The sequence below is a fragment of the Talpa occidentalis genome, unplaced genomic scaffold, assembly GCF_014898055.3.
Source record: "Talpa occidentalis isolate TD23 unplaced genomic scaffold, MPIMG_talOcc4v2.1 talOcc4.4, whole genome shotgun sequence".
In the NCBI taxonomy this organism is placed as follows: Eukaryota; Metazoa; Chordata; class Mammalia; order Eulipotyphla; family Talpidae; genus Talpa; species Talpa occidentalis.
This window is the reverse complement of record NW_023604295.1, coordinates 33,551,238-33,571,787: the sequence shown is the minus strand read 5'-3', so window position 1 is coordinate 33,571,787 and position 20,550 is coordinate 33,551,238. Positions and strand designations below refer to the sequence as shown.

The 20,550-nt window shown below is 45.3% G+C and overlaps 1 protein-coding gene across 4 annotated transcripts in view; it reads right to left on the bottom strand.

The window, feature by feature from the left end:
- ST6GAL1 (ST6 beta-galactoside alpha-2,6-sialyltransferase 1) overlaps positions 1-20,550 on the bottom strand; it is a 115,937-nt gene that overhangs the window by 75,777 nt on the left and 19,610 nt on the right. For all 4 annotated transcript variants that reach the window (XM_054700428.1, XM_037525262.2, XM_054700429.1 and 1 more), the window contains exon 2: positions 16,448-16,586. The gene's annotated coding sequence lies outside the window, so the exon portion shown is untranslated. The remainder of the gene's footprint in view (positions 1-16,447; positions 16,587-20,550) is intronic.

Sequence of the window (20,550 nt, the reverse complement as noted above, 5' to 3'; positions counted from 1 at the left end):
CCGCCCACCATCAGCTTCCTCTTGGTGACAAGCTTCCGGCCTGCCTTGAAATTTGCCCACAACCATAGAGGTTAAGCCGCAGGAGGGGTTCCACATCCGCTGTACACCCTTACACAATTTCTGTAGCCTAGTGGGCAACCCCTCAGTGCCATCTATCCCAGACACCACCATATTTTTTTTAAGTTTTAAACTAGTCCCCAGTACAGAAACTATACTCTTTTAAAAAATGTATTATTTATTATTTTATTATTTATTATTTAATTATTATTAATTATTATTTTATTATTTGCTCAGCATAAATCTCAATGCTTAGAACATTGATAATCCAGTTGAAGACCACTGCCCTGAGCTTTAAGTTCTAGCAAAGTGAAATACAAGAAACCACAAATGTAAAAAGTATATTGTTATCTCCAACAATGCTGAGTTCTCTGGGAAACAAAGCAGAGCAAAGAACAAGATGAGGAGGATCAGAAGTACTGGTTTGGGCAAGTTTCCACTTAAAAGGGGCAGTCAGAGTAGGCCTCATTAAAAAGGGGCGTTTGAGCAAAGAATGAAAAATGGCAAAAGAGTGAGCACTGCAGTCCCTGGAGAACATCTGAAGTGGGGAAGGGGCTGTGCAGAGCCCAGAGTCAAGAATGCCCTGGTGTTACTGGCTGCAAGGAGAGGAGCAAAGGGGAGGTATAAGGAGAAGAGGTCGGAAAACAGACAATAAGGTAGGGGGGTGGAGTAGATGAGTGACGTCTTACAGGTTAAGGATAGTACTTCAACTTTACTCGGAGTAAAACTGAGAGCTTATAGGATAAATGAACTTATCAGGCTTTAACCACCCTCCCACCACTAGCCTCTATGATTGCCACCTGTGGACTTGCACTCCCCCTAGGTTGGTGGATGCCCAGGGCCGAGAGATTTGGGTACAGAGCATGCGGCCTATTATTGTGGACACATGAGCCAAGAGAGCATGGGCATGCACTATGTAAGTGTGAATACCTGTGTCGAGAGATGAGAGATACAAGGTTGGGGTCACTCTGAGATAAGATGACTAAAGAGGCCAGAAGAAGCACAAAGATTTGTGGGAGGATGAGAGGTTCAGTTGCCTCCTGGTCTACCTATTGTACCTGGGTCCCTGTTCCAGCATCAAAACGCATGTAATAATCTATTGAGGGCTCCAAGAGTCTCTTTTTTAAAAAAGATTTATTTATTTATGCATGTAAGAACTGGGGTGTAAGCCAGAGGTTGGGGGTTGAGAGGATTCACCAGAGACAAAGTGGGGAGCAGAACAGGCAGATCAACTGAAATACTCTGCTGAGGGGAGCAGCGGGCAAGGCAGGAGAGGTCTGCTGTGCCATGTGGGTTGCTCCCTGCCATGGCCGGCAGGGGATCTAACTCATGCTGCAGTGGCTGGTGACAGCTTGACAACATTGTCTTTAACCCCTGCACTATCAGGAAGGCCCTCCAAGATTCTCTTTATTAATCTGCCCAAATTGACAGTGAACCTGCCCACAGTGGGCATGCTTGCACTAGACAGCCACTGCAAGGGTTTGAGTTAAAAGGCAATCTGGTCTGACTCAGCATCGCCACATTGCTCAGACTGCTCTCCCGGGATAGGAAAAGGGGACAGGGTGGAAGCAGGCAGACTGTCAGGAGGTCACTGGAGTGATGCTGGTGAGAGATGCTCATGGCTCGGACCAGGGGGGTGCAGTGAGAAGTGAATATATTTTAGATGGACTTTGAAAATCACATCCAATTCATCGGATGTGTGTAGAAGAGAGTCAAGGATGATGGGAAGGACTTAGCTGCTTTCAACAGAAAAGGGGAGGATGACAAAGACACAGGCCAGGAGGGGAATAGGAGATCAGGAGTTTGGATTTAGGATCCTGAGTCTGAAATTATTATGGTCAAATGCAATGTAAAACAGACATCCCAGGGCATCCCTGTGGTGTAGTCTCAGCGATATCAAGTTATCGCCAGCCACTGCAGCATGAGTTCCATCCCCAGACCTCTCCTGGCACAGCAGACCTCTCCTGACTCTCCAGCTGCTCCTCTCAGCAGTGTATTTCAGTAGATCCACCTGTTCTGTTCCCCACTCTGTCTCTGGTGACTCCTCTCAACCTCCTCACCTCTGCCCTGCAACCCAGTTCTTACATTCATAAATAAATTAAAAAAATCTCTTTAAAAATAGACAACTCATTCCATTTGCTGATAGTTCTGTGTTTAGAGCTTTGGAGTATCTATCACTGATTGCAAATCTATTTTCCCGGACTTCTATCATTAAGATCTAGTTCTAGAACAAATAAGATTTTAAAGATGACATTTACATAAGATACCCTTTCAATCAATTCATAACATCATAAAACCGCTAATATGTATTGAGAGTTAACTATGAGCCATGGCTTACAGAGAAGAAAGTACAATATAGCATTTCCTAAAATATCAGGTCCTAATATAATCCTGGGTGCCTGTTATATCCATTGTTTCCCAAACCCCACCCCAATCAGATTGAATCAGAATCTGACACAGCCTAGGAACTGCTCGTTTTACGAGAGCCCCAGGTGGATCAGGATCAGGCAAATTGAAGACCGATGACCTAGTATCAGGTGAAGCAAACTTAGGTCCATTATCTGACTCCATAACTTACTATGTGACCTCAGGTAATTTATTTAACTACCTAAACTTGTTATGTATCTGTGATTTCAGAATAACAGCATGTTCCTTACAGAGTACTGAGAGGAAAAATGAGATGTGACAAACCACTTAGCACTGGGTCTCTTAAAAGCGTCATCATCACTGATTCTAATGACCCCATAAAAATAGCAACCGTATTATTTTTGCTCAGTGATGCAAATTAGCTATTAGAGTGCTTAAGAGCATGATTTAAACTCAAATCTCACCATCCACAAAGCCTGCTGATGAAGGAGAAATAAATGAGCAGGAATTTTTCCTCATTGGGACTAGGTATTTGCAAATCATGTATCCAATAAGGGGTTAATATCCAAACACCTCGTGCAACTCCATAACAAGAAAAGAAACACCCCAATTAAAAAATGAGCAGGGCCTCCCTGGTGGCACTGTGAAGCTATCCACAGCCTCTGCAGCATGGGTTTGAGCCCACCAGCCAGGGAAATAACCTACATGGCACGGCAGACCTCTCCTGTCTCGCCCGCTGCTCCCCTCAGCAGTGTATTTCATCAGTCTGCCTGTTGTGTTCCCTGCTCTGTCTCTGGTAAATCCTCTCACCCTCCCACGCATCTGGCTTGTACTCCGGTTCTTGTATAAATAAATAAATCTTTAAAAAAATAAAAAATAAGCAGCAGATCTGAATAGACACTTCTCCAAAGTAGACATCCAGGTAACCCACAGGAACAGGAATGAAAAGATGTCATCATCACTGTAGGGTAAGGAAAAATGTCAGGCTTTTCTGCCCTCCCGCCATCAGGATAGATGATGGATCCTTGCGGTCCTGAATGCAAGCCTGATGCGGGCACCTGGAAAAGGGTGTGGGCATAGGTAGATGGGATTCACCTGGGCTGAGACTGGGCTTTTAAGGGAGGCGTCATGGGGACACCAGCAGAAGCCGAAAGAGAAGCTGAGAAAGAAGCAGCAGAAGCCAAGAGAGAAGCAGAGAGCACTGGAGAGCCCAGATAGTGAAGACTTGCTGGAGGCTGGGAGGCCTGCCAGCGTCTAGGCCCCCCAGCACACTTGCCTGCTGTGTACCGGGTAAATCCCAATAAAAGACCTGCAAAAATCACTGAGGACTCTGACTCCTCCTTTACCCGGTCTGCTGGATCATAGAAAACCTGCTCAGTGTCCTTTCCTGCCCTCTACAATCACTTATCAGGGAATAGCAAATCAAAGCCACAAGTTCTCACTTCACACCCATGAGAATGGATAATCTCAAAAAGACAAGAAACAACAAGTGTTGGCGAGGATGTAGAAATAAGGGAAACCTGTACACTGTTGGGGGAATGTAGACTGTTGCAGCTGTTAGGGGGAAAGGATGTCCTGAGCAAACTCCATACAGGCTTTGTGGACTCCACCCCCATGCCATCAAGACACTGGGAACTACAAATCCCAGGATCATCAAAGGGAAGGTTGCGAGGACCTGAGGGCAGAGTTAAGCAACTATTTTCTCTGTTTGAGTATTTAAGCGGCCATGTGGCTGGGGATCGCTCTCTTGGCCACGCGGTGTGCTTGGTTTTTCACCAGTTTGGCAGGTTATTGGGATTCCAGGTCAGCTGAACAGGTAGGATGCATTTATGAACTTATCTCCCTCTTTTTCTCCCTGAATTATTCATTTCCCCTTCCCTTGTAAATAAACCTTTTATCAACCTTTTGTGTGTGTCTGCAGTTTAGCATTAATAAGTCCCCTTTAAGCGCGCGGGTGAGGACCCACAGTGAGGCAACCTATTTTATATCGGGGTTGCTCTGTAACACAGCCACTATGGAAAAAGTATTGAGGTTCCTCTAAATATTAAGAAAGATCCAGCTTTTCCACTGAAATGCAGAGAGAATCAGCCCCCCAAGGTGCTCACTGGCTTGTTGTGAATTCCTTGGTGAGACCCTGATAGTCCTTCCCAAGTTGCCTTCTGCCTTCCTTGGCTGTTTGCAGTTTCTGTAAGATAGGATCACATTTCCCACCTGAGCCAGCGGGCCGGTGAGAGCTGTGGGCCCTGCAGACCAGGACTTTTCAGAGGCTCACATGACAATCTGGCAGGGCACAGCTGTTCCCAGCAAAGGCATTAATAATACAGGCCTTATTCCACAAACTCTGGCAAACAGTCTAATGTGACAAGTGAAAACATTGCATCCAAATTCTCACTGGGGGTGAGGGCAAAGGAGGTCAAAATAACTGGGCTTTATCAAGACTAAATCATGAACTGCTTCAGGGTTCTGCCAGGGGTGGTGGCTGTAGGAAACTCATTTGTAGCAGCTGAGAGGCTAGAGGAAACTGCTCCTTGTAGAATCAACTGCCAATCTTGCTTACAGGCAGTTTCAGTGGAATGTTTCAGAGACCCAGGGCAGAGACAAAGGAGTCCATGTGACCTTTTGGCTGAAGAGTGAATGTGGTCATGGATTTCATCTCAGTAACAGCTGAAAAACAGCAGCCACCATAAGTGGCCCAGAGACACCTGTGACAAACCTGGGGAAGATCAGCCTCTCTTCCCTCCCAAGCAGGGCACAAGTTGTGTGGGGGTCCCTGAGACTTTTGTCTTATTTATATTGTATCAGCACCCAAAATCATACCTGACAACAAAGCACAGACACAATGTGAATGATTGAAAAAATACATAGTGTGGAGACTATGGATCTGGCAGCAACAGTTGGTAACTATACAAATCTAAGTAAGTCATTCGTTTCCTCTTAGCCTGTATTCATCAGGAAAATGGGATAATTACATGGACTTTTTGTTTGTTTTAAAGATTTATTTATTTATGCATACAAAAACTGGGGTACAGGCCAGAGTGTGTGGGGTGTGTGTGTGTGAGAGGATTCACCAGAGACCGAGTGGGGAACAGAAGAGGATGATCTATTGAAATACACTATTGGGTGCAGCGAGCAATACAGGAGAGGTCTGCTGTGCCATGTGGGTAGCTCCCTGGCCGGCAAGAGATCAAACTCCTGTTGCAGAGGCTTCGGATAGCTTCACAATGCTGCGCTTAACCTCTTGCACCACCAGAGAGGCTCTAATTACATGGACTTTGAAAGGTCCTCATAGAATTCAATGAAATAATGTATGTTAAGACCCTTAAAAATGTGATTGGAAAAAAAAAAATGTGCTTGGTAGATTGCAGAGAATCTGTAAATAGAGGCTTAGCATTAGACCTCACTCTTAGAACACAAATCAAGTTTTAAATATCTGTTTCTAATTCTTATATTGGGAGGCAGAGGGGGCAGGGAAGAGGAAAAAGTATGTGAAACAATGACAATGAATCAATGGAAAGTTAAAAAAAGAAAGAAAAAAAAAAGTTAAAGACCTCAAAGGGTCACACCACCTTGTGTGCTGAACAAGTCACATACTTTCCTGGGTCTCAGAATTCTCTACATTAAGTTTAAGGATTGGATGTATTTGCAGGTCTTCAAACTGTGCTCCCTAGAACCCTAGAGAGTTCAGAACTGTGAGGGACTATCATGGGGTGGGAAGGAGAAAGACAAGGGGTCCCCTAGGCAACATTGGACAGTTTCCCATAGAAGGATTTCTTCTGAAGGAACAGTTCCCTGTTCATCCTTACTTAGCCCTTTGAATTCTAATGCTCCCTCCAAGTGCAGGGAAAATGAAAATGCTCCATTCAACTGTCCACCCTTCCACCAATGGCCCCTATGGCCACCACTTGCAGTCTTGCACTCTTCCTGGGTAGTGCAGGGATGCCCAGGGCTGAGAGGCATGGGCAAGGGCATGCACAACTATAATTACAGGTTCCTGGGTCCAGAGAGCATAGGCATGTGCACGTGTAAGTGCAGGCCCCTGTGCTGAGAGGCAAAGGATAAAAGGGCGGCATCACTCTGAGGTAAGACCATGAGACTGAGAGGGAGAATGCCAGAGAAGCTAGAGAGACAGTACAGAGATTTGTGGGGATTTAGAAGGCTCGGCTGCCTCCTGATCCCACACACCCCTGCCTGTTGGCCTCCCTGACTGGTGAACCTGTGTACCTGGTTTCCTGATTCACCATTAAAAGATCTGTAAAATCTATGGAGGTCTCCAAGACTTTCTTTATCTGCCTGCCCAAATCAATAATGAAACTGCCTGGCCTGAGATAGTTGCATTACACCAAGGTGTCCAGTACCCTGCCAATTACCAGTTCTCTCCAGAACCGGTTCAGGCCTGGGGTAAGGCAGAGGAGGTGCCTAGGGTACAAAATTTAAGGAGGCCCTCACTCACAGGGTTGAGTACATGAGCATAAGGACCTCCTTAAATTTTTTGCAGGGGGTACCAGGCTTGCCCCATGCTAGTACCAGCCCTGAGTCCCCCAGTCCTTCTTCAGTGCCCACCTTGAGTCACTTCAGCATCTGGCTGTACTTTCCCTGGGTAATATTCTGCTTCTTCCTGGCTCCTCTCCTTCCTCCTTAATAAGAAAGTTAGGACAGAGAGAAGTGAAGGAGAAAAAGGTATGCCACGTGCTTTGGGAAAGCAGTGTAGGGAGGGGCCTTGAGTCTGGTTTTAGACTGGTTGAGTTTGAGGGGTTGGTTGATATGCAACAGGCTGATGGCCAAAGTAGGCATGGACCCCAGAAGAAGTTGGAACAAAGAGATTTCTCTTCTCACCTGGTAGAATCTTCTCTCCCATCCACTTCTTCCTTCCATGCCCCACTGCCCCTGCCCAAGTTAGTTCCACACCACTAATACTAGGACCCTCACAATAGCTTCTTGGCCATGCTCACTTCCCTCTTCACACAAGATTACATTCCCACATCCCACTCTGGAGAATCACACTCCTCCTCAGAGAAATAAAATGGTATCTTCCATGCTTGCTCCACTGAGTCCAAATTCCTCAGTCTAGCACACAAGGCTGCACTCCCATCTAACTCCCAAACCCAAGCAACATACCTCCAAAAGCAAATGCATCCCTAAGCTATAAGCCACCTAATGCACCACCACGCCCCTGAATTTGCCCTAGCCTGCTGTCCTGCACTTCTCTTTCCTCAGTACAACCTCACCCCAGGTTCCATCTATTCAATCTTTGCAACATAAACATAACGCCTACATGCCTCTCTTTCACAATCCTGACTCCAGGCTTGCAGAAGCTTAGAGTTATTTGCAGAATTGGAAAGTATACTTCCCTCTTTCTGCTTGACCAATAATTTCAGTGCAATACCAGGTATTACAAAAACAAGGATTGCCTTGTCCTCCATTGAGAGCCACATGGTAGAAAACAAACTCCTGCCCTGTAGCTGCCACAAGACCCAAATCACACCTATCAGCAATTCTCCAGGAGGAATTTGTCAGCTGCAGGGAAGAAGCCACCTCTGCTGTGTCTGTTCCCTTTATGCAACTAACTAGCCCTGCTGTGGGCTGCAGCTGAGGCTCCAGCTGACTCTCAGTAAATACTAATTGAATTAATTAATTAATGAGGTCCTCCTACTGTGAAAACTAATTCCATAAAAATAATTCCTCTTTCCATGAAAAATAATTTTCTTGCCTTTTCCATATGAAGATGACCCAACCAATGAAGAAAATGCTCTAAAACTAGATCTTGGAGATGGTTGTTTATCTCAGTCGAGTCACTAAAAATCACTGAATACACATTTCATTTCATGGAATATAAACTGTACCTCCATAAAGTTGTTTTTAAAAATCTGTATGATCAATGTGTTTGGCTGAGTAATAAGCTGACTGAGTCATGACCATATTCAAAAACAAACAAAAAAGGTGACCCAGCCCTGTAAGGTGTGGCTCCAACTCAGTCTCATCCCTTGGGATCAGCAGCTGTTGGGAATGGCTGGGGATGGATAGCCTTAGGGAAAAGTGTGGGATGCTGGGGTGGGGTGAGCACTGGGGTGTCCAGCAATGGTCACTCCATAGCCAGAACATAGCAATAGAGGAGTGACCCAGTTTCCTTTCGTATCTTCCACATGGATCTCTTCAATGGCTCAAGGTTAAGGAATCAGACCCCAAACTTCCCTGGGAAAGCATCCGCTGAACCCTAGACTGTAGTTCACCCACATGGCATCAGAGAACTAATTTCAAGGTGACAACCACAATTCATGATTTCACAACTGGTTGCTATTACTTAATAACTGTCCCCCTCTGCAGACCATATGTTACGTGAGGTCAAAGACTGGGACTCTTGTACTCAGTGCCTAGAAGCAAGAACATGGGGGGGGAGGTGTTTTTAAATTTAAATTAAATTTTATTTAATGAGATAGCATTGGTTTACAACATTACATATGACTCAGAGGTATAGGATCACACCTCCTCAGATGCATGTCTTCACATCACACCCTAAAATTTGGATTTTTAACTGGTGGACTGTTGTAAGGGTAGATACTCAACTTACTGAGTTGAGGCAAAGTACATATATGTACACACACACACGCTTTCTCATAGTGCAGCACTGCTGTACAGCTGGGCATTCATGACCTTAAAGAGAAGCCTAGACACGAGGAGGGAATCAAAACTTCCCAAGGAAATTCACTACACCACCCCACTTAGACCTCTCAACTGTCTACCAAGTAGGTATTGTTATTGCCCAGTTTGCAGGTGAGAACAGAGACTCTGAGGCTGGAGCCCAGATCTGTCAGGTTCCAAAGTCACTCTCTCTTCCCAGTCATCCCTAGTAGGGAATGGGGATGAGAGATCTCTACTGTGCAAGGGCAAGGCAATGACGGCCCAAGCAGGTGATTAAACCACAATGGAGGGCAGCAGCTGTGTGCTACCCCCCAAGGCCAGCACCTCCACGTCATTTTCCAGACTCTCCCAGAGTGTGAGTCAGCTCTGAGTCTGCAGCAGGCTCCAGGGACAAACTGTGTCTTCAGAGTCTGAGTTCCACGGATACCCAGACAGCCCGTGCCCGCGCAGGCCTGCCAGGAACTCCCTCTCCCTGGGAAAGCACTCCCCACATATTCCATTTCCCCTCTCCACATCACAGTGCTGATTTGATGCCCCAGAGGAAAGTCTGTGACAAATTCGCTTCCTCCCACACCCTTCCAAGGAGTGACCCTCAGGGCCTTCAGCTTCACACAGCAAGTTGCACGCCTCAGAAAGTTCTAACATGGGGTAGTACAGCATGATTTGGATGCCAGACAGTCCGGGTTAAATCCCAACTTAGTCACTTACTAGTTAAGAGGCCTCTTTCTGTGCCTCAGTCTCCTCCTTTATAAAGTGAAAATATTAATAGCACTTAACTCTTAGGGTTGTAATGGGGATTAAGTAAGTTACTATATATATATATAGTCCCTGGTACATAATGAGTGCTATATAATTGTTAGCCACTATTATATATTATTTTTTCAGGCACATTGAATCTGACTCTCCACCTATAAATGGCAAGAACTGGAGATACTAAGCATTGGGAAGACAAGAGGCCATGGCAGCTTCCCTTGGCACTTCAGACCTCCAGAACACTGAGACAACTGTCATCCTGGGCCACCTCCGAGGTTTCTTCATCTTAACTGCCAGTAAGTTCAGATATTGGTACCCTGGAACCAGGAGAGACAGGGTGGAGAGGGAGCTTAACAAATCAACACTTCAACACTTAGAGGTTGGTTGGTATTTATAGGGGAAAAAATCCTCCCTGGAAAAATATGCAGCTCTATAAAATACAAACACACCTCAAAGAAATTATGGGCTTGTTTCTAGACTACTGCAATATAGCAAATATCACAATAAAACAAATCATGTGTATTTTTTGGTTTCCCAGTGCATATAAATGTTAATTAATTAAAAAGTGCTTTATGGATAAAAAATGCTAACCATCACCAGAACTTCGGCAAGTGTAATCCTTTGGCTGGTGGAGGATCTTGCCACGATAAAATGAGATATGCCTCTGTCACTTTCCTGGAGCCACCGCGGAGAAGGAGCCCCTGGAACTGGGTAAAAGGACTATAAAATGAGACTTCTTAGTTAGCTCTAGAAATGGAGGGCGGTCATCACACTTGGTAAAGACTGGGGCCTAGATGCATACAATCAGATCTGGAGAGCAGACAGGCTATGTGTCACACAACTAACCATTAAGGAAATGCAAATTAAAACCACAGCTATGACTGTGCAAGAATTAGAAAAAATATAATAAAAAATGATACCACCAAATGCTGGTAGGAAGTGGAGAGTAGATTGTTCCTATATCCCTATGTGGCTGGTGATAATGGGAAACGGTATGGCCTCTCTAAATGCTATTTAATAGGCATCTACTTTGTGGGGAAAACTTGATATAAGTATTAATCTTCACTCAAGGTACTATTCAACCCATTCCCACTTTTGACTCCCATTTCCTCACATGTAAGCTGTGAAGGAACCAACAAGCTTTCCAGAGAACGCTCTTTCTCAGCCCTGACTCACATTCTCAGGACCCGGCTGAAGTGAGATTTTCTCTTTCTCAAGATGGTCAGGTCCCACAGATGAAAAGGATTCTTGATTATGTACAAGAGTGTAACACTCTGCTCCTCATAAACCCCAGCTTCAGAGGCACAAATACCCACCCCACTACCCAAACAGCTCCTTCTGCTCCCCTGTCTCCTCCCCGCAGCTCTATCCTTCTGCAGGGATCTTCCAAAGACCCTGGCCCACCACTTGTGGCTTAGTTCCCTGGTTAGCCAGCTGAGGACTTAGAATTCTGTTTTCAGGGGTCTTGGAACCCTGGGACAACCCGGGCAATTTGAGACATGTCCCTCCCTTGAGAATTCTTGCCAGCGAGACTGGAGATGAACCTTGATGGGATGTTCAGAGAAGAAATCATATGCAACCATGAATCCCTTATCAAGGTTTGGTCAAGGACAGATCGTGGCCGCATAGACGGTACCCACAGCCTAGGCGTGTATAGAGTGCTGTGCCATCAGGCCTGTGTGAGCACAACAAAATCTCCTAACACTGCCTTTCTCAGGTCATCGCCACTTTGCGAGGCAGCTCAGGAGGATGCATTCTTGATGCAGGGGCATTCCTCCTGTGGTCCCATTGTAACAGGGTGGCCCCCAGGAAAGGGGGAAGTTCCAGGTTCCCTGCCCCACCCAAGGGAGGGTGGAGCTGAGCAGGAAGAGGAGAAGCAGAAGAAGAGACTGAGGAAGGAAGGAAGCAGGATGGAGCCAGGAGACCTGGAGGAGGCGCATGGAGCCTAGAGACACGTGAAGAAACTGCGCTTGTCTTTGGGTTGTGGACTGGGTGACACAGACGTGGGTGAGACCCATGGGGAGGTGACAATGGCAGTTTTTATCTTGATGTTGATTTTGCTCTTTTCCTTCCGGGCTTGTCTGGTTATTTCTGACCCTTTGCTGTGGGTCCCCACTGGAAGATGCTTTAGACTTGTGGCAGGCTTTGGGGCCTTGCTCTGGGCCAATCCCATTTGGATGGACTTTTACCCACGAGGGGACGGGTAACTTTGGGTGCTTCACTTAGAAACTAGACTCTTTGCCTTACCTGTATTGTTTTCTAGTTTTATTAAAGTTCCTTCCCATTAAAGTCTCCTATGTTTTGTGTTGATGCGGCGGATGGCAGAACCCATTTAGAATAGGCAGGTTTGCGGGGTTTTTGGGCTGCCTCTCTCCCTGTCCTATAACACCTCTCACACCTCAATGCCCAAGGCCTGGCCATATTCTCTTGTCCAAACAGGCCAGGATAGTTGGGTTAATATGCAGTAGGCTTTCAGGAAATAATCTCTGGAACTGAAAATCCCTCTTGCCAGGGAAATAATCTCCTACCCTAACGTGGAGGAAACACAAACAGATCCATCTCAGTATGCTCCCCCTGGAAAGAGCTCCTTTGGAAGGCTGAGAGGGCCCAACTTCTAACTGGCTGACACACCTGAGGCCACCAGTATTGTGGCAATTTTCCCAGAGAAATCAGGTGGCACTCAAAGGTGGAAGAGATTTATTCATCACACTGGTGGGCTCAGTGGGATAGCTCCCAAAAAAGTCTGAGCCCCGAAGAGCAGGAATGGCAGGGTTTTATAGTTTGTATGAGGAAGCTTGTCACCCCATCTATCATATTTTTTTTATTGTTTGGGACGGTGGTCAAGGTGGCTGCGGTTCATTTGTATTCAAGCAGTACACCCAGCAACTTTCCACCCTAGCAAGCAGCAGACTCCAAGCAGTAGACTTGCTGTTTCAGTAGCTCTCTGCCTCACTTGGGTTGCCACCTGAATGGAGGGGCTAGGCTCAGGGACTCTGGGGATGCTCCCTATTCTGACACTGTCTTACTGTACAAGGAAGAACTCTGGGATTTGAAAGGAACAGTGCAGCCTTTTGTAAAGTTCCAAGCACTTTGAACTGCAGCTTTTCACAAAGCTTCAGAGTCAGAATGATGTTCCAATGACTTTCCCAGAGGAAAGGGCCCTCCCTGCTGGTTACAACTGGATCTGGGAACTCCCTACCCCATGGGCAAGTACTTAACTATAAAAGGCACTCCCTAACCTTGAAAAGCTGTGGAGGTCACAGACAGCTCAGTTTGCATCTCAGATTAACTCAGGACATCACTTCCCCCTAACAAGATGACAGAGCACAAAGCATATACCTGGAGCCATCCTGAGATCAAGCAGTGCCCTTCCCTTCCATCTCTTTATATCTTTAAGATTCTCAGAATAAGACCTAAACTGGTTTCACTGACCTGGGTAACTAAGCCACTGATGAGGAAGGGGACTAATTCCAGTACAGCAACAAGACTTCAAGATATCATTGGGGCTATGGCAGCAGATTCGGTGAGAGGCTCAGAATGTAACAGGGTGGTCCCCAGGAAAGGGGGAGGTTCCCTGCCCCACCCAAGGGAGGGTGGAGCTGAGCAGCAAGAGAAGAAGCTGCAGGAAGAGACAGAGGAAGGAAGCAGGATGGAGCAAAGAGACCTGGAGGAGGGGCATGGAGCCTAGAGACACGTGAAGAAACTGCGCTTGTCTTTTGGTCATGGACTGGGTGACACAGATGTGGGTGAGACCCATGGGGAGGTGACAATGGCAGCTTTTATCTTGATGTTGATTTTGCTCTTTTCCTTCCGGGCTTGTCTGGTTGTTTGTGACCCTTTTCTGTGGGTCCCCACTGGAAGATGTTTTAGACTTGTGGTAGACTTTGGGGCCTTGTTCTGGGCCGATCCCATATGGATGGACTTTTACCCACGAGGGGATGGGTAACTTTGGGTGCTTCATTTAGAAACTAGACTCTTTGCCTTACCTGTATTGTTTCCTAGTTTAATTAAAGTTCCTTCCCATTAAAGTCTCCTATGTTTTGTGTTGATGCGGCGGATGGCAGAACCCATTTAGAATAGGCAGGTTTGCGGGGTTTTTGGGCTGCCCCTCTCCCTGTCCTATAACAAGAAGAGTAGAAGCAAGCCTGGCACCCAGAGACCACCCACCCTGGCCCCTTGCCAGTCATATGTGAGGGATCAGGTGGCCTTCTAAGCAGTGGCCAGTCTCCCCAGCCTGACCCCCCACGTCCCCAAGAGCACATACCTTCACCTCAGGCACCCATAATCACCAACTGTGTAACCTGACTTCTTAAAATGAAGATGTGGGACCAGATTGACTCCAGGGTCCTTCCCACCTTTTTAATTTTCAAAACCACAATTCTACAAAGATAAACTAATACTTAACTGATGTTCCACCCTCCCCCAACCTCTCCCTTCAGTACCTCAGAAGGAGATGGGGTGGGAAGTCACAGGTTCAGAGAGGAAAAAGGCCAGAAACTGGGAGTCCATTATGCTAATTTAATTAGCTCTAATCTGCTGACAGCCCAGAGGAGAAGAAAGAGGCTTTTGTTTAAATTTTACATTTGGCAGGAAATGCCCCTTCTATTCCCACCCCCACTACCACTCCCCTTTGAACTATGAGTCAAAAACTCTTATTTCAGTCCTGGCTCTCAACATTCAGCAATGAATGCAGGCTTGCCTTTCACACTTGTCTGACCAAATTCTGATTTTTCCAGGAAGTAAATTTGCCCCAGATGTTCGTTAATAAATGGAGAGTTTTCATCTCCCTTTATGAACGGGTGTCAGGAATTCACAGACTCCCCAAGGAGCGAGACCTAAAGGGACAAATGCCAGTCGACTTCTCTCCATCAATAAATCAAAGGTTTACCAATCAAGGAAACCACCCCGGGCAGGGAGCCTCACAGCATGCAAAACATGTCATTTTCACTCTTTTGGGACCCTCACAACAATTATCTGATGAGATCATAAGAGATAATAGACAGTTGTGAGGATCCCTTAAGACAGCCTCATTCATTCATTCATTCATCAACCGATGTGTAATGACTACCTGTTGTTCGGTCACAGGAAAGGAAGAAGGATGCACTAGGAGGTGACTGTCCCCACAAACTCCCTGCCAGTGTTGGGGGAAAGGGGTATAGAACAAGCCATCTGAATTTCAAAAACAAAAAAGCCCTGGTTGATAGCAAGGGCTAATTTCCATGTGTAAATCTTCCCACTAAGGCAAATTTTAAGCTGCCAACAATGTTTAACAACTAGCCTGCAAAAATTCCTAAATATGTAAAAACTGGCCCTTGAGAGTCTCCAAACTGGAAGCAAGTTCGCCCAGATCCTAATTGAGTATTCTTTCTGCTTTTCCTCTCTATCTCCATGGGAAAGCTTAAACAGTAACCTTAATGAAAACGACATGAAGGACTGTTAACAAGTGGGATTTCAGACATGGCTTATGATGGAGGCATCTTAAGCTCAGAAACTAGAGGTAGGGATAGAGATGATTGACAGAGTCACTAAACAGAGTCACTGACAGAGTCATTAGACACAGCAGCTCCTGAGGCGCTGCTGACAGCTGTGGAAAGTATCTGCAAGGGCAGACCACAGATGGGGATATGGAGATTGAAGGCCATTAGAAAATCACCTGTCCTATAACAAATTAACTCAATCATACCCTAAAAGTGATAAATTTAACAATAAATAACAATTCTACAAAGTGATAAATTTAACAATAGATAACAATTCCGGAAATCTGCCTCTCCAAAAGAAGACTGTATGGGTACAATTTCTGCACTGCCAAAGCGCATCTCTCCTGAGTGTCTGAGACTATGTAGCCATTTCTTTTCACAATCCTTTTCCCTCTGCAAAACAGCAGCAACAGCTCTCCTCAACTGCCCTTCTGTGTTTGTGCAAGTGACTCCTTTCCTTTCCTTCCTCTTTTCTTAATAAACCTATTAAAATGTAACCTTCACACGCCTGTGTCTGAGCAAACATCTTTGTCTCCTATACGCTGCTGAAAAGGGACCTCTGTTGAAACTTTCCTCAGACCCAAGGACCCTGCTCACTGAATCCCACATCTCATCAAAATGACATCAGTTTATACAACAGCATTTTTCCAAATAACCTTTATGAGTACATATTACCTTTATCATCAGAACATATCTACATTATTAAAATCATTCTTGGGTTTAGTAGAATGTTTTGCAATAACATCTTTATATAATTTGTGTTACTGTCTCCCTTAGGGGTGGGGGTGGGGGAGCAGAAGAGCCAGAGACTAAGAGGGAGTTCCCTTAGAGAGCTCCACTTCCCTTGAAGAATAAAGCAGGTGCACCTAAGTTAAGCATTCACCAGAATCTGGTGCAGTCTTACCTGACGCTATTCATTCCCTTTGGAGTTCAAATTTCAGCAGCAATTGAGAAAATACAACTCCCAATTATGAGTCCAAAATATCTGCTTTGGCCACCAAATGACCTTGCTTCCCAAGTGGCCTGAAGAGGAAGCAGGTGATTTGTTGGAGCCATAAACAACTGCTCCTTCTTATATAAGCGTCAAGGGAGAGGGGTTTCCACCTTCTCCCACATCAGAAGATATTCTGGCCTCTCTGGAATTCAAGGAGTCTTACCTCAGTGCTGGAACAGAGACCAGGCATCAGGACTTCAGCAGACTCCAGAGGCCAGTGCACTTCAGCTGGGTTCCATGGCTTCCAAGCTTCTCCTAAGGGCTGCCAGCTGCAGAGCTCTGCACAACTGGCTCTATCCTGCCTGCAGGGAAAACAAACAACAACAAAACAAAGTTGCCCGCTGAGCACCAGAGGCACATTTGTTAATACATGCTGAAGGGCAAGTAGTCTTGCTCCTCCCACTCCCAGCCTGGTCTCTCCCACCACTTCAGAGCCCCTTCCAGAATGGCAGCCAAACCTGAGGAAATTGTCATAGAAATTCCTATTGTAATGATCCTGACTGATAGAAAGACAGGAGCAGCTGAGATGAAGTGACTTTGATAACTTTAAGTTATCAATTAAAGGCAACCACTTTTTTATATACACACTAATAAACATGCAAAATCAAAATGAAATAGGTGGTCTTGATAACAAGTCTCTGAAAAGTGGTATAAATATAGGCAACAAATTTGGGGCAATATAAGATGTTTACAGACTCCATGCCACTAGTCCACAGAAGCCTTCTCCAAGACTGAGCCCTTGGGGACTCTCAGCCTGAGAAGCAGCAACCGCCCACTGTCAGATGGCAAGCAACCAGGAGATCTCCAGGTCGGATGCTACCTACTGTGTGCCAGTCTCCGGAAATCTACCAGGCACTTTGTTAACTTCGCCTTTTTTACTCCAATTGAATTATATACTTATGTTAGTATAATGTGAATTACCCCAATAAATTCATATTGTGGTTATATGCACTTGGCTTTAATGGTAAGTGAATCTTCTTGTTTAGTGGAACATGATAAAACACCTCCCCAAACATGATGAAGCACCTCCCTCCTTCCCAGGGCTCAAGTTAGCCAACTTCACCCAAACCTGAGGAATTTCAGAATAATGAAGATGAAGCAAAGTAAACGCTACTCCAGCCATTGTATCCTTGTGATATTAATACTTACTTTATGGGTAAAAAGTGCTAAAGTATGAAAACTCTAGTTCCAGCCCCAAGTCATGTTTAGATAAGGCTTATGGAAAACTGACCTCAATCAATAAATACATCAAACTTCTCACAGTCTTCCTTTGAACTAAGTATATTGTCTATACTGTTACAATTGTGACTTGAATTTCAAATTATTTTGGGAACATTTTTAACTGAGCCTAAATCTTCAACCCACATATTATATGGATGGATAGCATGTCTCTAAAGTAATTGTTTTTAACTAGTCTGAAGAAATTTATGTTCAATCGAGAAATTTTAGGAAATACAATTATCAAAAGAAAGAAAAAAGTCATCCATTCCTTCCACAGTGAGATGACACACCCTTCCTGGTTTTCTTTCATCATCCGGCTTTTTACAAAAATGCAATAGTCAGGCATGGTTTAGTACAGACTTCAGCAGCATCATTTTAATGGCTACATAATATGCCTTTATGTGGCTTAACTGAATACCGACAGCCAAGGCTGGACATTTAAGTCATCTCCAACATTTTTGCTAATTATAGATAGTGCTTGAAACTAAATCTTTAAGGAAATCCATGATTATTACCTTAAAACACAGTTTTAGAAGTAAAATTGCTGGGTTAAAGAGCTTCCAAATTCTCAGACCTTTGAACAATTCTGGCAGGCCACCTGCGGGACTACTGTACCATATAAATTCTTCCCAGTGCCTCCCTGGTAGTGCAAGATGCTAAGCACAGCACTTATCCACAGCCTCTGCAGCAGGAGTTTGACCCCCAGCCAGCCAGGGAGCTACCCACATGGTACAGCAGACCTCTCCTATCTCACCCGCTGCTCCCCTCAGCAGTGTATTTCAGTCAGTCTGCCTATTCTGCTCACCATTTTGTCTCTGGTGAATCCTCTAATCCCCCACACCTCTGGCCTATACCCCAGTTCTTGTATGTAAAAATAAATAAATCTTTCAAAAAAAATAAATTCTTCCCAGCAATGGACAAACAACCTCCTCCCTCTAAAACTCCTCTCTTTCACCATTGTCTCCCCATCTGAGTAACATTTCTAGTAGAAATGAGAGTGGAGTTCCAGGACACTGGTTTAGCACTTTGCATGCTTGCCCTCAGTTCAGCCCAGGTCTGAGATAAGACCCACCATGCTGACTCTCCACTAATCACACTGGGAGAGGAAATTCATGAGTAAGAACTGAGAGAAAATCACTGAGGAAAAGAGCTGGGGTAATACACAAGGATGGGGTCCAGGAGGAAAACAAGAGTCATCCACTAAGAGAGGACATGCATCTGATCGACGCTATTAGCACATGAAACTAAAGCTCAAGTGAGACATTTGAAGGCGTGGAAATCTCAGAGATTCAGGACGGAACTGAAGAAACAAAAAAAGCATCAGGTGAGATGGAAAAAAAAAAAAAAAAATCTCTTATGGTATTTGGGCAGTGTGCTACTAATGTCAACAAAACACCAGAAGGCAGTCATTGTGAGGAGAGTGGACCAGGCAAGGAAGAAATCTCTACCTACAAACACAACTGAGCAGGTGGTCACCTGGGAACCTGCCAATAAGGAGCCTTCCCCCACCTACCTAGCCCCAACAGATCTAAGTACTGGGGTGGGGGACACTGAGCTGCTGATGGGCCTGTCTCCTTAACAGGAAGAATCCTCTCTCCCCCATCCCCCTTCTCTCTCTAGCCATCTCTTATATCCCTCCAGGGGATATTACTCCAGGTCAAACCTTCAGTGACAGATGGATAATTCCCCGGGTAATGTGTCTCACAGATTTTGATTTCTGTGACCCTGTGACCTAGGCAGAAACCCTGGAGACGCACGTTTCATACCCCTTCCTAGCTGACCATTCTACTTGCCCCTTCTCCCCATACACTCTGCACTCCAGCCACAGCAATCTGCAGGCTAATGAGGGAATGTCAGGTTCCATTTAGTGCTTTCAAATCCTATGGAAGATAGATGGCAGGCCTCCAATATTACTATGATAAGCAAACCATTCTTTCTGTCTTCCTGCCACCACCCCACACATGCCCACGTTTGGGCCTCCCCTGATCAACCCAGGGTGGTTGAATTAAAAGCAACTCACCTATAAAAAAGGAGCTGGACCAAGACACTCTTTCAAAACTGCAGCCTAGAAAATCAATGATGGTCAGCTGGTGACGAAAGGTAGCTGGGTCACTGTGACAAACGAATGTTAATATCAGAGATAAATCTGTGGGTGCTGCCAAAGGAGAGGCAGCTAATTTGCAGAGAGCACGCAGAGGCTGAGCATTAAGTCAGACAGGAAACAGCACAGGCCCAAAAGGGCAGATGTTTGTCTTCTTCCTAGTGGCTGCAAGCTGAGATATACTCTGAAAACCTTGATTTAGACGGGCTCTAGAACCCAGTGCCTGAAGTCTAGCAGGGCTGTGAGTGAGAATATAACTGTGCTCTCCCATGAACCAGTGCATAACTTGTGGATATTCAAAGGCCTTTTCGTTAACTTTCTTTCAAAGTTTGTGGCTGGACTTTTGATAGATGAGGCAACTTAATGGACAGCCCTGGATTACAGGTATAATTCTACTTTCAGCAACATGAGAAGTAAACAACAAAGGTGTAAAGATTGTAGAATTTCTGATTATAAGATTTTACTATTAAGTGACTTGTACAAACTCCTAACCCCCACTCAGTGTTATACATTCAGCTGATATCAGGGCCCTCTTGCATCTTTCTGCCTTTCAACCACCTATATACTCTTGTGCTTCTTACAGTTTTAATACAGAGTCCATTAGGGCCTCCCTGGTGGTGCAAAGGGTTAAGCACAGAACTGTGAAGCTATCCACAGCCTCTGCAGCATGAGTTCAATCCCCAGTCAGGGAGCTACCCACATGGTGCAGACCTCTCCTACCTCTCCCGTTGCTCCCCTAAGCAGTGCATTTCAGTTAATGCGCCTGTTCTGTTCCCCACTCTGTCTCTGGTGAATCCTCTCACCACCCCCCCACCTCTGACCCTAGTTCTTGTATGAATAAATAAATAAATATTTAAAAAATAGAGTCCATTTAATTAAAACCCCATTGTAATCTGTGCATCTAACCCTTGACCTTCTTGCTATCCCACAATGCCACCGACTTG